At 52.1% G+C, this 16,466-nt stretch overlaps 1 protein-coding gene across 1 annotated transcript in view; it reads left to right on the top strand.

Moving 5' to 3' along the window:
• Nucleotides 1–1,417: 1,417 nt before the first annotated feature.
• HPCAL4 (hippocalcin like 4) overlaps nt 1,418–16,466 on the top strand; it is a 32,224-nt gene continuing 17,175 nt past the window's right edge. Inside the window, exon 1 of the mRNA XM_073317670.1 lies at nt 1,418–1,514. The gene's annotated coding sequence lies outside the window, so the exon portion shown is untranslated. The remainder of the gene's footprint in view (nt 1,515–16,466) is intronic.

The following is a 16,466-nucleotide window of genomic DNA, read 5'->3' as shown; positions in this document are numbered from 1 at the left end:
CACATATAGGTTCTCCGCAAGCCACCTGACCCTGTAGATTACCTGTGTGAGAGGAACAGGGCCAGCTCCTCAGCTGCTGGAAATCCACTTCAATGGAGCTGTGCTGATCTACACCCCGAGAGAATCTAGCCCATAGGTGTCCTCCAAGAATCCCATTTTGATGCACCAAAGTGATTGGGAGTTTTCTTCCCTGTATGAATTTTCTCCCTTGTGCTTTATCCCGGGATAGCACCCTCCCCCCTCCTTGAGTTTGGCCCCCTAAGGGTCAGTTAGGAAGCTGCCTGTCTCGTCTCCCTGGCTGCACTGTGTTCTGGATCACTGGGAAGTCAAGATTCTCATTGTTTCATCAGCTAAGTCTCTCTTTGCCCCCCTTTCTCTGCTGATTTTCTTCTCGGGAAACCATTTTGCTCCTGACAGCTGCATTCCCTCAAAACAGTCAGTCAAAAAGCCAGCCTGGAGGGAGAGGCAGGTGGGAGGCTAGAGGTGTCCAGGAGGCTCTGTGCACTGGAGCTGAGGAGCATGAGTTTGTTGTGTTTGCAGAGAATACCTTGGACGCACGCCTGAGTGCATGTGGACATGCCGGAGGGGTTTCGGATTGAGGTGCCAAATAGCAATGCTCTGGTTGTAGATGTTTGAGAATGCGCCGAAATCTGTGCCTTGGAGGGGTGAGGGTGCCTGCCGGCGTGTGCATGCATTGGCTGTGGACTTGGGAGGGTGCCTGGTTGCAACGGTGGGTGTGTGTAGGCATGGTGTTGTGTGAGTGTGGCGGCATTGTGCGTGCTTAGAGGTGCATGCATGGTTTTGCGTGTGTTTTGTGGCCGAGCAGGCAATCGGTTCCTCCATCGGGGCATTCGTTCTTTACTGATTCGCTGCCCCACCCCACCTGGGACTGTCCCAGGTAATTTCCCAGGAGGGTGATGCTCTCTGCCTTCTGTGACAATGGCTGCCCTCTAAGCCCATCCCGAGCTGCAGCACACACAAGCTGCAGAGGAGTAACCGGCTGAGCGAGCGACTGCAGAAGGGGCAGAGGAAGCAGGGAAGAAGAGAGAGGGCCGATGGGCTTGTAAGGGAGGGAGAGAGGAAAGGAGGGGGGGGCGAGGGAGGGGCTGCAGGCCTGAGGGGAAGGTGGAGGTACCAACAGAGCCAGAGAACGAAACAGCAGCTGATGCAGGCAGTGATGCAGGGGTAATGCTCATTGGTCCAGTAGCCTGTGATGTGATGTGGGAATAGTCATGTCGCCAACCTGCACATAAGGAAGTGCTCTAGTCCCTTATCCCCATCCCATCCCTTGGCTGAGATGGGACAGGGCCGAGCGGAGGTCCTCCCAATCCTTTCCGAAAGGCAGGCTGGAGCCTCCCCATCTCCCCTCCAAGCTCCCCGGTCGGGGGAGGCCCAGACGGCTGCGGAGCTGCCGAAACAGCAGATTTCCCTGGGGCCAGGGAACTGCACACACGAGATCTAAAGAGCGGCTCAGAGGAGGAGTTGCGAGGAGGCCAGGACTTCCTTGGAATCAGGTTAGGTTATGCTGCACCTTGCAGAGCCTTTGCCAAGAGAGGGGTTTTCCCTGACTCCCCCCACCCCCACCCCTACCCCAAGGACGGGTGTTTAGCCTCAAGGACACCCCTCCAGGGAAACTGTGCTAGTCACAGGACTGGACCCAGTCTTTGCTTGGCAGAGGCTGAGGAGTGGAGCAGGAGAGGGGTTGCAGGTCAGGATTACAGTTCCTGCCTGATTTGTGTTTAGCACCAGCCAACGCTATTAGCTCTTTGTTTTCACCAGCGCTAAATTCACACGCATTTAAAAACAGAGGCACTCGTTTCTTACTTTCTTGTCCTGGACCGCTGTTGCTGCGTGCTGTTAAAGAGCAGCCTGTTCCACCTCAGAAGTGGCTGCTTTCCATGGTGGATAAAAGTGATCCCTCCAAACGTACTATGAGAGCCTTCGGGATGAGAGCTGCTACGTGATGGTAGGGTGATGTAATGAGAGGGAGCAAATTGTCAAGAGGGGTGCGTATGGCGTGATGACTTGTGTTTGTCAGAATTGGAGTTTAAATATTTCATGGTATTTTTTTTCAGTGCCTCGGGGAGCTATTTATAGAATCCAATTAATGTGAAATCTTTCCCCAGTGAGTGAAAAGACCAGGCTTTCTATTTCTGACTTCCTGAGGCACCAAACCCCAAACCAAAGGAGGATGTTGTGATCTTGAGGTTGATTCGGGTTCCCCTGGGAGCTGAATGCCCAGCACTGAGTGGCCAAGTCTTGGGTCCTGGCCAAGTCGCTGAACCTTGAAGGTGGCTCTTAAAAAAAGAGCCACTTATCTGCCCCGTGGAGCTGAGCAATGCGAGGAATTAAGGGGACACCCTGTGGCAAAGTGTGTGCCCCGATACCAGGGTGAAGGACGTTGTGTAGGAATAAAAGGGCTTGATCCCCAACATCCAGAGCTGGATCTGAACAGTTGGGAGGTGGGGTGTTGGATCCCAGAGGAGTTGGCTCAGGCCCCTGATCTCTCAGTACTAGTGACGGGCCAGTCCCGTGACTTGATGAGATTCAAGTTAGGCTGATAGAGGTGGCTGCGTAGATACAATATACATGGCCGATTGTAAGGTGTTTGCCTTAGTAACGCATGACATTCCGATGTTAAAATTAGCACTACGCGATATCCAGAGAGCACCCACTGAATGGGTTGAGAACTGGCTAACTAACTGTCCCGTCTCCAAAAGTCGTTGAAATGAATGAGGGTGTTTCGAAGGGGGCCCTGCAGGGAGTGTGACTAGTAAGCAGGCCTAATGCTATTCAACATGTCATCATTTGGTCTTCAAGTCCATACAAAATCACTGCTGATAAAATTTGCGGGTGACGCAAAAATTGGGGGACGGGTAAATGATGACGAGGACAGGGTTGTCAGGGGATGGCTGGTCCCTTTAAGAGGGGGCAGAGATTCAGTGCCCCCATGATGGGTTCCCGGCTGACCAACTGGGTTTGAGGGAAGGCCCCTGGGCCTTGCAAAAGAGGAAGCTGCAGCAAAGCGAAGCTGCAGAGAACAGATGGCTCCAGCTGCGTCTGAGGCTCCAGGACCCAGAAGATTCTTGCTAGATTGGGCTGTGAGTCCTTTCCTGGAAAACAGGGTCCGCTTCTGGGGCCCTCATTTCAGGAAGGACATTGAAAAGCTGAAGAGGGCGCAGAAAAGAATCACAAAAATTGTTGGCGGGTTGGAGAAAATGCCAGCAAACAGAGATTGAAGGAGCTCTGAGCTGTTTAGTTTACCAAAAAGAACATGGCGAGGTGGCTGGATTCCAGGGTATGGGCCCTTCCGTGGCAAGGGACGACCAGGTCCTCGAGGGCTCCTTAAGCGAATGGAGAAGGGCAGAACACAAGCCAGTGGCTGGAAGTTGACGCCAGACAAAGTCAAATGGGAAATAAGGCCAAATTTTGGACCAATGAGGTTGGTTCACCGTTGGAACAAACCATCAAGGGGAGCGGGGGCTTCTCCATCTCTTGATGTCTTCAGCCTCTGGCCTGGCTGGAAGGGGCGCAGTAGCCAAATGCAAAGTTGAATGGTCTGTGCTAACCAGGAGGTCAGACTAGACCTTCTGGCCTTAAACTCGAGGGGTACGTCTACACAGAAAACCAAACCTGCAGCAGCATGTCTCAGAGCCTGGATCGACTGACTGGGGCTTGCGCTACGGGACTAACCATAATCGTGTAGATATTGGGGCTGGAGCCCCAGCTCTGAGACCCACCCCCTGGCCAGGTTCCAGAGCCCAGGCTCCAGCCTGAGCCTAGACGAATACACCGAGTCAGTTGACCAGGGCTCCGAGACTGGCTGCTGCAGGGTTTTTTTTCCTGCCGTGTAGTAAGGTGACCATATTTCCCTATGCTGAATACGGGGCACCTGGTAAAATTACTCATCTTCAAGTGAGTTCAACGGCAATCGATCAGAACTATGCAGTACAAATGTTCAAATTAACATCAAGTTGACCGAGCCCCTGTTAAAAAGAAATACCGTGTAGTTGGATTCTTTTTATTTACCTTCTTATCTTTAAGGCTTTAGGGAGAGGTGACACACACACACTCTCACATACACCGTCTGACCTGACCCTCCCTGCCCAGTGCCCTCTGCCCTCCATGCCTAGCTGGGCCCCCAGGACGGACCTGGCTCTCCTGGTATCTGGCGCCATGTCTTCCTGAGGCAATGCTTGGGGAGGGAGGGCACGCAGGGTCACATTTCTGCCAGGGTTCACACCAGAGTGTGGCTAGGAGCAGCCTTTCGGCCCTGTGTGGGAGGGAAGGGATGAGAGCTGCTTCCAGCCGCAGGGGAGGGGGGAAGGGATGACCTGGCCTGTGTCTTTGCAGAGCTCATCTCTTCCCCCCCACCCTCCAGTGTGGCTGGAAGCAGCTTGTGCCTTCCTGCCCACACCGTGTGGAAAGGCAGCTAGCACCTCCGGGCTGCTGCTGGCCACAGCTGGCCTCCGGCTACAGCGCAGGCAGGAAGGGGTTAAGCCCCGAGGATGCATTGTGCACCAGGGCCCAGGGAACCCGGCCCGAGAGGTGGTTCAGCAGGGGATGGTGCCTAGAGGACGGAGCAGCCCCGCACTCCCTGGGGGGCAGGACCCAGAGGTGCAGGGGTGAGGAGGGTGCTAAGCCCCTGCCCCAGGGGCTGCTGTGGAACCTGCAGGTTCCCACTCCAGAACTTCGCTGAGGGGCGGAGAAGCTTCCCCATGCCAGCGCTGTGCAGAGCTCGGCTCCTCCTGGCCAGCACCCTGGGCCGGAGGGCCTTGGGCTTTCCCCGGGGCGCTGGCCCCGCCAGAGGCAGTGAGGGAAGGAAGGAGCCTGCAGCCAGGCTGTGGGTGAGCTGAGCGCTCCGATCAGGGGCTGGTTCTCCCCACAGCGCTGGGAGTGGGACACGTCCCACCACGGGGGATATGGAGGAGCAGCGGGACTAGGTTGGGGGTGAAGGGGCAAAGCAGGGAGCGGACGGTGAGGGGGGAGCATGGAGAGGGCTGATGGGTGGGCAGCAGAGGAGACGCGTAACCGGTCGCTGCCTGGCGCCTGCCTGCACTCACCAGCCACTGCACGGGATGGGGGGGGGGCAGCACGCAGCGGGGGCTGCGCTGACGGACCAGCAAGGGGAGGGGCCAGTCCCGCGTGCTGTATCTTCGCCCCGCCAACAGCCTTACACCCCCACCTCCATCATTGGCCACTGGACCCCCCCCACCACCACTGGTGGGCAGGGATCCGGCCAGCAGCAGGACCCGCCAATACTTGGGGGGAGACAGAAAATATGGGACAATTTGCCCATTTTTAAGAAAAGGAGGGCTTAAATATGGGACTGTCCCTTTAAAAACGGGACGTCTGGTCAGCGTACCGTGTCGACGCACCCTAGGACTCTATGAATGTTTATGTCTTTTACTCTCCTCACATCTTCTCTTTGCATTGCCTCACATAAAGGCCATGCCGTGGGTCTGGATCATTTCACCCCAATTCGGGGCCAGTCACCCCACTTCTCCCCCTCTCCCCCAACAAGACCCAGTTCCCATCTGCTCTGCTTCTACCAGCAGGAGCAGACTTCCCCCTCTCTGATACCTGCCGCAGACAGACTGTGTGGGCCTTTTACAACGGCTTATTAACCCTCTCCTGGCCCCATTGCACTCCAGACGCTGGGGATCATTCTCAGAACAGGGGCATGAGCCCCAACCAGTGTTCTGTGGGATGAGGCCAGGCTCCCAGGGACTGGGATAAAGGGTGTTCTCCCTAGAAGCTGCTCACACACCCTGCGTGAATCTGTACCGTCAGGATCTGTTCGTTCCCACACACCAGATCCATATGGCCCATACCAGATGTGAGTTCACACATGTACCCACACAACCTATGTATAGATATGAACATGAGCATATGTATGCTGTTCGAAATCACACAGCTCCCCGGCCTCATCGACCTGTCCCTGATCCCTTTGCCTTCTGGTCCCTATATTCTGACTCTCACTCTCTCTCTTTATGGCCTCTTCTCTGCCACCCTTTCTCCATTCCCTCAGTTTCCCCATGACTGAGTCTCTCAAGGAGAGCAGAGGCCTCTCTGATGCCAAAAACACTGTGCCGTGTTCCTCTGATCCTCTCTCTGGCTTCTTTCCTGCTCAGGGCTTCCTGTACAACAATTTCCTCATGTCCAGCAGCACTGAGGGGCGAGGTTCCATTCTGCTAACAGGTCTTGCAGTCAGACCCCAGGTTCAAGCCCAGCTGGACTCACTCCCTAATCGGCAAATTCACTGAATGGGTCTATAAGGAACATTGTGCCATATGCAGCCTTGGTCAGGCTCCTTAGGCCTGGAAATAGGCATCGGTGCTCTTCATCTGTGTGTTTCCATCCTCTGCTTCTCAGAAAGGAACTGGGTCTGCTATGTCCAGCTGCAGGATGGAACAGGAACCAAAGGGCTGACAAGAGCTTGGTAGAGCTGGGCATCTCTCCGATGCTGCATTTAGAGCCAGATTTTCAAAGGCTCTCCGCTCCCGTGTGGGCGCCTAAATAAAAGCCAGATTCTTAAAGTGCTGGGTGCGTTGGGTGCAGAGATCCTGGGTGCAGGGGAGATGCCAAGGGAGATATTTGTGCCAACCTTCGGGCTCTGCTTGGAGATCTGATTTCTAGTAGTGATGGGCAGGATCTTCTGAGTTACTGCAGGGCCCCTCAGTCTTGATCTGTCTGTAGCCTGTGACACCCTTCCCCGCGAGCGCTGTCTCCCTCCATCCCCTTCCACTGCAACAGCAGGACAGCGATCTCCGCAACCCTGCAGGTGGCCACAAGGGGCAGCTGCAGCCTTTGCATTTGGCCAGATGAGCAGATATAAATACAAGGAGGCCACAGGTCTCATCTGCCTTGGAAACAATTTCTAGAAGGGAGCAAGGATGGACTGCTAATGTGGGAATCCTTCAAGGGGACAACCCGTTCAGAGACACTAAGGTCCCAGGTTCAGCAGCACTTGGACAGCTGACGAGATAGCACTCCTGCTCCAAGATGCACTGGGGACAAACCCCGCGTGTGTCTGGAAGGGGATTCTGCATAATTCAGGCCCAGAGGTTCTGATAGTTCTGGGTGGCTTCTGTGTCCCCCCCACTTCCCACAGCTTCCCTGAATGCTCCAGCACCACAGCGAGCCAGCTGGCCTGCGGGGCTGCACTCATTCTGCTCAGGAGCTGCTCTGAGACGTGGCCCGATCCTGCGGCTGAGCCTTCCCCGCTGCTGCAAGGCAGTGCTGTGGCTGCATGGGTGCTGCCTGGAGACTGCCCATGGTCACGAGCTCCTTAGGGCCTGCTCTTGCCCTGCCGTCCTGAGGCTTTTTGGACTAGGCCACTTTAGCCTGGCGTGGACTCTGCTGCTGCAGACTCCGTGGGGCTGCTGCCCCCAGTGCTGCACAGACCCTGCTGCCCTGAAGGGCAGCTCCTGCTTCTCCAGCACTGCTGTCCCAAAGCTGTCTGACGCGGGGATGCCAGCGCCCTCCAGACGACGGATAACACCTCCTGGCGCTGTCCAAACACCGCTGCCCTGAAGCACTTGGACGGTCCCCTTCCTGTGCTGCACGGATGCTGGGGCCTCGGTATCCTCCAACCTGATCGAGTGCTGGTGTCTTAAAACTTCCGTGCTCCTTGTTCTTTGCAGCCTCTTGGCTGCACAGCTGCTGCTGAGCCAGTGACTGGAAGCCTGGACGTCGGAGGGGGTGGGCACCCATTGACTTCTGGTTGAGCTGTGGGCGCTCAGCACTTCTGAAAATCAGGGCCTACATCTCGAACCACAGTTGGCCCCTTTGTCAGCAAAGAGCCCAGGGAACAACAGGACCTGGACTCTGGTGGAAGCTCTCAGACCCGGAGAGGAGTGGGTGGTCCCAGCAGGTCGGGACAGAGGCACAAGGCCAGTGTGAAGGGGGAACTTTGCACTGCTGTGCTTGTTCTGTGTCTACACGGAGGACTTCATTATCCAGGGCTGTCAGTCTAGCATAGGGTGACCAGATGTCCCGATTTTATAGGGACAGTCCCGGTTTTGGGGTCTTTTTCTTATATAGGATCCTATTATCCCCCACCCCCATCCCAATTTTTCACATTTTCTGTCTGGTCACCTTAGTCTAGCACCTTTCACTAGCGGTGAATTCACATTAAAAATGCAATGGGCATTCCTGCAGTAACTATGCCTCTGAGTATTTAAATATGAAATATGTATGCCCTACTGTGCCCCCTGCTGGCAATGTACAGTGCATTACATCCCTAGCTACGACATACTGCTCAATGTGCTACCTTTCAAACTCAGGAGACCCACCTGTTTTCAAACCCCCTTTTTGACACAAATCTCTACATTCACCTTGTCAGGGATCCAGTCCTGGCTAGCAGCTATTCAGCCTTTCATGTCTGAGGAATCGGTTGTTATGGAAATGGCTGGACTGTCCTAAACAGACAAGTCAGACACCAGTCTGCAGTGGGGGGGTGGGGGGAAGAGGAATTCACAGGATGTTTGCACAATTGCAGACACGTACGGGGATTAAAAATCGTGGGCCTGATCCTCACCTGCTGTAAATGAACTAAGCTCCAATAACACCCCTGAAGCTGAATGCATTTGCACCAGCGAAGGACCTGGGCCCATATACATATAATTCCTTTGAGTTGCAAAGAGCATCAGAGATTATTAAAACTGACATGTAAAAAACATTAGGGCCGGATTCACCACTGTATTACTCCAGCTTTAAAGCAGTTCAGTGCCCCAGAAATCAATAGAGTTGCAGTGGGTGTAAAACTGGAGTAATGTAGGGATCAGGCCCTTCATTCTTCATGCTGTTCGTGCAGAGCATCCGTAGCTTCTGCCCCACGGGAGGTGTGATGGCTCAAGGTGGTGCTGTCAACATTTACATGCCACTATTCAGGGTGGCCACCAGGGGGCATATAGCAAGGAGGTGAGGATCTGTGTAAACAGAAAACAAAGTCTTACATTCACCCCAACCATAGTGTCCTGGTCTCTAATCTCCCCAGGGTGTCAGTGGTGGGATCGAATAAAAACCCAGCAGAACGGCCCTGGGAAAAGATGAGGAAAGGAAAACAGACAAGCAGTCTCTGGGGTCTCTGTAATCTCTACACTCAGCATCTTTGACAATCAGGCTCTCTGTTCCTAGCCAGCATCTTTCTCAAGTCCTGCATTTACTGGGGCTTTGTCTAGACTAGGATTTAAAGATGTGAGGTGAGATCTAATTAGATAGTTCAATCTAATCAATGCTTTCTAAAATTCTGGTCAAGACAATGCCTAGGGCTGCCCTCTAAGCTTTCCTTTGACCAGTTTAGCAGCAGGTGCTAAAATACAATTGCTTTGCCTTGATTTGAGTTTTTGGCTATGTCGTTCACTGCAGGAAGGGAGTGGGTTTTGCATGGCGACAGCTAGCTCAACGTATAATCCCAGGGGAGACAAGGCACAGGTAGTTTTTACCTTGATGTCGCCAGTCCAAGTCTACACTATACCCCCTCACCTGGGGTTGACCTCAGCCAGCTACATGGAGGTAAAAACAACAGTGCCTTATCTCCACTAGGGCTTCACATGAAGTTGCTGTCTGCCGTTAGCTATTATTTAGCTACTACTTTTTGCAGCAAAGAGTTTTAGAAGAGTTTTGGGAGGAGGGATAGCTCAGTGGTTTGAGCATTGGCCTGCTAAACCCAGGGTTGTGAGTTCAATCCTTGAGGGCGCCGTTTAGGGATGGGGGCAAAAATTGGGGATTGGTCCTGTTTTGAGCAGGGGGTTGGACTAGATGACCTCCTGAGGTCCCTTCCAACCCTAATATTCAATGATTCTATAAGATGCTAATTAGATTGAGCTAGTTAACCCAATCTAACATCACACCTTTAAATCATAATCCAGACAAAGCCAAATAGAAAAAGTGCAACCTTGTAACGTCAAGACCCTTTGCCAGTGTCTAGACTGGGATTTAAGGTGTGTTGTCAGCATGTGCTAACTAACATATTATAATCTAGACGAGGAAGTGTGCCTTTAACAGTTACTAAACTGGTTGAGTTAAAGCCCTGACTCCCCTCTAGGCTATGGTTTGACCAGTTTAACATGGTAAAGGCAGTGTACTGTGTCTAGACTCGACTTTTAAAACGTGGTAGCTAATACGTGCCACGTACGCCACACTGTTAGACCCTAGTCACCTCAAGATCTTTGGGCTTGTTTACACTTGAAATGCTGCCGCATGTAGCCACCACCGGCACTTCTGCGGCGTAGGTAATCCACCTCCCCGAGAGGCAGCCACTAGGTCGAGGGAAGAATTCTTCCATCAACCTACCGCTGCCTACACCAAGGGTTAGGTTGGCTTAACTACATCACAACTCAAGGGGTGTGGCTTTTTCACATCCCTGAGCTACATAGCTGGGTCAACTTAACCTTTTCGTGTAGACCAGGCCTTAGTTCCCTCTGGGTTCTGTTACTATATAAGGCCCTACAGGGGTATTCTGGCTCAAAATACAGATTTAACAACTTGTTAATTAGTAACCCTCAGGTAACTAGAAATATTTCCATGATTTTTTTAGAAAAATTCAAACTGAAGGAGTTTTATACCTCTGTTTATTAATATAATCAATTTGTCAGTGTTACTGAGACCAGGTCTACACTACAAACTTTTGCTGGTGTAGCAATGTTGGTTAGGGGTGTGGTCTTTTTACAATATGTGTATACTGGAAAAATCCCTAGAATAGATGCACTTTTGCTGACATGAAAGTGCTTTTGCTTATTTTGCTCACTGAATCCGGTATAAACTATACCCACAAAATCACTTTTTTTGCTGGTATAACCTGTGTTTACACTAGCAGAGTAGGGTTGTGCGAAACAGTTCACAAACGAGCACTGGATTTCCCCAATTTGTTTTCTGTCAAAAACAAAACAAAAAAGTCCCACACAAACCAAATGATTTGTTTCAATATTTTTTCCAAATGAAACGTTTGGACTCAAAAATGACGTTTTGGTTTGAATTTTCACTCAGTTTTGCTCTTTTTTTAAAGTTTTATAAAAACCCACTCCCCTCAAAACCAAAATGAAATCTCTCACTTTGGGTTGAACAAATGTTTTGTTCAGCCGGTTCCATGCCGCATTACTGCAGTACACACAGATGAGGGGTCTGTGCCCGCTGCAGTGGGTTTTGCTAGGCAGGCATTGGACGGAGCTCACCAATGCTTCTCACATACGCTGCCAAAGAGCCAGCAGGTGGGAATGATCTTTATTTGAGCCACACCTGGGCTAGAGCGGGTGGGGTCCATATCACCTTAATCCCCCTCTTCCCAGGGGCTGGTGTACAGGCAGTGACGGGGTCACAGCCCTGGTAGGCTCTGAGCACTCGGAAGACGCAGCCCTTCCTGGGATGCAAAAGCTGTGGTCAAAACGCTCCTTTTGGGTAGTGGGGGGAAGGGTCTGCTGTCTTTTCTCTGCTCTTGGATTGACCAAACCTGCTGGGGAAGGACTGAACAGGTCACTTTAGAGATGCAGGTAAAGAACTGAGCCTGCAGCTTTAGTGGGGGTTAAGTTTGGAGGAAGGAGGCTCTGCTTGGGTAGAGAAGGAGAAGCCAAGAGAATGGGAAAGGGGGTGTAGTGGAAAGGGCGAGGTCTCAGTGCACTGAACGTAACCAGACCTCACTTTTCTTTGGTGCTCTCCAGCTGAGGAGCTCACAGCATTTTCCAAATGCCAATGCATTAACCCTCACAATGCCCCTGCCTCATTTTACAGGTAGGGAAACTGAGGCACCCGGTTATTTGTTCTACCTCGCAGGTAGCAGAGAGAGCCTAGAAAGACCGATGTCCACACCTGTGTGCTAACCACTAGTCATGCTACCTCCTTTGGATCTCTCTTGCAGGACTACAGGGTAACAAGCAAATTGTCGTCCAATTAAATTCATCATTTGCTGGTCATCTAGCACCCTTGGGAGCTGGAAGTCACCCCTTTAACACATAGGCTTTTGTTCTCTCTAAAGGATGCAATACCAGAGATATTTCCATCCTGTGTATGTTGGATTTTTGGGCGGAGCTTGGGTTCTTCTGAGTGTTAATTTCCTTCCTGCATTGATTGGGCGGGTGGTGGGAGATTTTAGGAATATCATTAAAGCCTAGTTATCCTAGTACAGTCACCCAGCGTAGCTGGTGTCGCTCCCTGGAGGTGACAGCCTTGGGGCACTACCAAGCTGTAGGCTCACTGTCTTGCTGGGTGGCTTTCACGTTATCCGTAGATCTGCAGCTGCAATGACTGGGGGAATGTCAATTGCTAGGATGCAAAGGAGAAATATCAGTGTAGAATCGGGGAAATGGGGAGAAAGTGGACAAGGAAGTGAAAACAGAGAAGAGAAAGAGGAAGGAAAGATTTAAGGAGAAGAGCTCGAGTAATGAGGGAAGATGATTCTATGCAGAATCCTCTGATTTGGACCAGAAAGGGGTTTACAGATTAAGCTTTAATTAAGATCCTGACAGATAACCAACTGCCCTAGAACTGTTCAGGAAGCACTAGGTTGTTTGGAGACAGTGTAATTCATTGATCTAACAAGGCATATCCAGATGTATCCACAGCAGCCCAGAGCTGGTTCTGATTAACACCGAGGCCATCTGACTGGGTGATTTTGAGTGATTGTCCAGCACATTAGCATCCTGCACCGTAGGATTTAAGCCCTGATCCTTAATCTAAATACACAGGGCCAGATTTCTAAAGGTACCTAGGCACCTAGTGGGATGGTCAAAAGCATCTGAGCAAGTTAGGCACCTGACACCCATTGATTTCAAAGCTGGCCCAGTGCCTGGAGGCAAGTACCCAAGCAGCCTGGCTGGGGGCTGAGTTGCTTTCTCGCCTGCTGAGGGTGGCAGGCTGGCTCCACGCATGAGGCTTTGCTTTGCTGCCTGTTCAGAAGTGTGCAGCATGTAAATAAATATGGAGCAGGGGGCAATAGATCCTATCCCGAAATCCACCCACTTCCAGCTCAGCAAGGAACTAGCCCAGTGCTGAAGTCCAGGCCCCTCTGCCCACAAGGGACCAGATTTTCAGAAGTGCTCAGCTGCTACTTAGCCACCAAAATATGGCCCAGATGCTTCTAGTATGCTCAGCACGCAGCAGGACACATTCCTGCCAAGAGCATTACTGGCCAGGCACAAGAATTGCCAGCAGTTATTTAGGAGCAGAAGGCTGGCCCAGGGGTTAGGATGCTCACCTGTAACTTGTATGGCAGATGCTCAGTTCCCTAGCTCTGCCACACCTTGGTCAAGTCACTTAGGCTCAGATCCATAAATGTGCTTAGGCTCCTAACTTCCATTGAGGATCTGGGCCTTAGCCACTCTGTGCCTCAGTTCCCCAGCTGGGGTATTAGCCTAGCCCTGCCTCACAGGGAGGCTCTGAGGTGCTCAAATATGGGGGCCACACAAGTACCTAAACTAGATAGTTGTCCATAACCCTAAATAACTAGGCTGAGGCCTCACTCTGCTTGGTTCATGCTCTTTGGGTGTGTAGCCAGGGGAATCTCGAGCAGGAGTAGAGAGGTTATTTTACCCCTGGATTTGGTGCTGATACAACCATTGCTGGAATACAATTCAAGAAGGATGTTGATAATCTGCAGAGGGTTCAGAGAAGAGCCAGGAGAATGACTAAAGGATAAGAATATGTGCGTTGCAGGGGTAGACTCAAGGAGCTCAATCCAGTTAGCCTTAACAAAGAGAAAGTTCAGGGGTCATTTGATCACAGTCTGTAATTATCTACATGGGGAACAAATATTTGACAATGGGCTCTTAGATCTAGCAGAGGAAGGTATAACGGGATCCAATGGCTGGAAGATCAAGCTAGATAAATTCAGACTGGAAATAAGGTGTACATTTTTAACAGGGAGGGTAATGAACCATTGGAACAACTTCCCCAGGGTCGTGGTGGATTCTCCGTTACTGGTAGTTTTTAAATCAAGATTGGAGGTTTCTCTGAAAGCTCTTCTCTAGGAATTGTTTCGGGGACGTTCTCTGACCTGTACCATACAGGAGGTCAGACTAGATGATCCCGATGGTCCCTTCTGGCCTTAGAATCTACGAATCTCTGCTCGACTTGCGCGGGAGGGATGGAAGGAAGCGGGCTCTGCGCGACGGCACGTCTTTCTTTGGGACGCTCCCATTCCCCTCTCGTGGGAGGTGGTTCTGATGCCCAAGTGGCCGCCCCCGCAGATGCATGAAGTCCCCGGTGCCGGCCCAGGCTGTGCTGCTAATTGCCAGAGTTGTCGGAGGAGGATCCTGGCCTTGCTGTTGGTGGGAGTGGGGTACCGGTCTCCCCAGGGCTCAGCCATTACACGGTTTCAATTAGTCGCTCATTAATTTTTCAGGCCCTTGAAGAATCCTTCGAGGGAGAGGAAAAAAGCGTGCTGTCTTTTTAATTGACGCCGCTTCTCTTTTTAAGTGGGCTGTAAATGGAAGAGGAATCGCTGCTGGGGGGAGAGGGGGGCATAGTTTTCCTCTCCTTTGGGGAGCGCTCGCAGTGGGAGGGCTCAGCTGTGCTGGGGGCGGGGGGAATGGCAGGGGGAGACCCAAGCCTGAGCATGGATTCTGACCTTTCTCCCCTCTGCCAGGAAAGAGGGTGCAGCTGTTTAGAGCGGGGGAGGGGGCTTTGAGTAGAACCCCTCCCCCCAAACCTGGAGCCTGAACTCTCCCCTGGCCTCAAGGGAGATTCCCTAGTGAGACAATGTGGACAGCATGCACCATGCTGAAGGGATGAAGATCTGGATTCCTTTAAGGTGTAAGCCTCTAGCTGGTGGGGTGATCCTGTGGAACGTGAGCTTTTAGAGGGCAGAGGCGAAATCCTGGGGAGATGTGAATCCGTAGGTGGTGATGGGGGAGGGTCCCAGAATAGACGAGCCCCTAGCTACTGGATAGGGGGATGCTGGGGAGGTGAGCCCCTAACCAGTAGGCTGTGGGGGGAGTTGAGCCCCTAGCTAGCGGGTTGGGGGGGTGGAGATGAGCCCCTAACCACCAGGGACACTGATTTCAGGCTAGACAGCAGTTCCTGCATGATGTGTTTCTGGAAGAGAAAACAGATCTTTTCCTGTTGGGTTTTGCTTTCTGGTTTTCCAGCCCTGTGTGGGACAGCTGGAATGATGGATGGATTCCTGTCCAGGCTCAGGATAAATTGCTTTCAGGATCTGTATCCTCCTTTGTAAACCATTTACTTCCTTGGCTGGGTGCAATCTAGACGCTGCATCTGTAGATGCTTCGTTGTGGGCACAGGAACTAGGGGTGTGGGGGTGCTGCAGCTTCATTTCTTAAATACCCCAATGAACTGAACAGGGAAAGGCTGGGGTTAATGGGCCTCTTTCCCCAGAAGTGTCACCTCTTTGCATCAGCAGTGACTAGTCTGAATTCTAAAGGTGTTTAAACAGAAGGCATTTCAAAGCCGCCAAGCATTCCACCTCATTAACCAGTGCAATGTCCCAAGCCTCTGGCTGGGGCTGTTCCCTAGAGGGGGTGAGAGAGTTCTCCAGCTTTGCAATAGGGGCGTTCAGGGCTGATTGCTAAAGTAAGCTACCTGTTTCAGTGGGACGCTTTCACACAAAAAGTCTCTCCCTGCCGGCGCAGTGATTAGGGCACTAGCTGGAGACCTGTGTTCAATTCTCTGGTCTGCCACAGCCTTCCTGTGTGATCTTGGGCAAGTTACTTAGTTGCTCTGTGCCTCAGTTTCCCCTCTGTACATGGGGATAACAGCACTGCTTTGCCTCACAAGGGTGCTGGGAGGCCGAACACATTAAAGACATAAGTACTTTAAACCCTTTTCTGAAGGGAAGGCCCCTTCAGAGCAGGGCTGGTGATCAGTGTGGGAGACCGAGCAACATCCCAGGAGAAAGCGGTACCCATCTGGTACCTTGTGTGAGCTCATGCCGCAAAGCAATGTGGGACACAGTAGGAAAAATGCACAAAATAAAGTTGTGTTGCATCACATACGCTGACCTCAGCTCAGCCACGCTGACCGTGCTTGCTGGCCGTGCTTGCTATGATCTTGGCTTCTTAGATGAAGAGCTCTGTCTGGGAAGCTTAGTCCCCCCCGACCCCGCCATCCTCCTAGACCATGGGCCACGTCAACTCAGCTCTGTACACTCCCAGGAAACTGCTCAAAGCATGGGCCACACCCTCAACTCCTTATAATGCAGAGACCCCTGGGACACTGGGACTTAGCCCTCCAGAGTCCCAGGACCCCATTTGTCCAGAGCAGTGGGCATATCCCCTATTTCTCCAGATGGTAGTGAGCTTCATTCGACACAGACCTAGCCTTGTGCCCCATCTGAGCAATGAGGGCATCTTCATCTCTCAGGAGCACCGAACAATGCCAGCCAGCTCCCCTGTTTTTTTCAACCCCTCAGTCCATCTCTAGTCCCTCGTACGAGACACCATCTGCCTCATTTCTGGGGGAAGAAGCTGCCCCCCAAGATGGATCCTCCCCACTGCCGTCTCCAGCCAGAGGCC

Source organism: Lepidochelys kempii, chromosome 19 (genome assembly GCF_965140265.1).
Source record: "Lepidochelys kempii isolate rLepKem1 chromosome 19, rLepKem1.hap2, whole genome shotgun sequence".
In the NCBI taxonomy this organism is placed as follows: domain Eukaryota; kingdom Metazoa; phylum Chordata; order Testudines; family Cheloniidae; genus Lepidochelys; species Lepidochelys kempii.
This window is presented reverse-complemented; position numbering and strand designations above follow the sequence as displayed.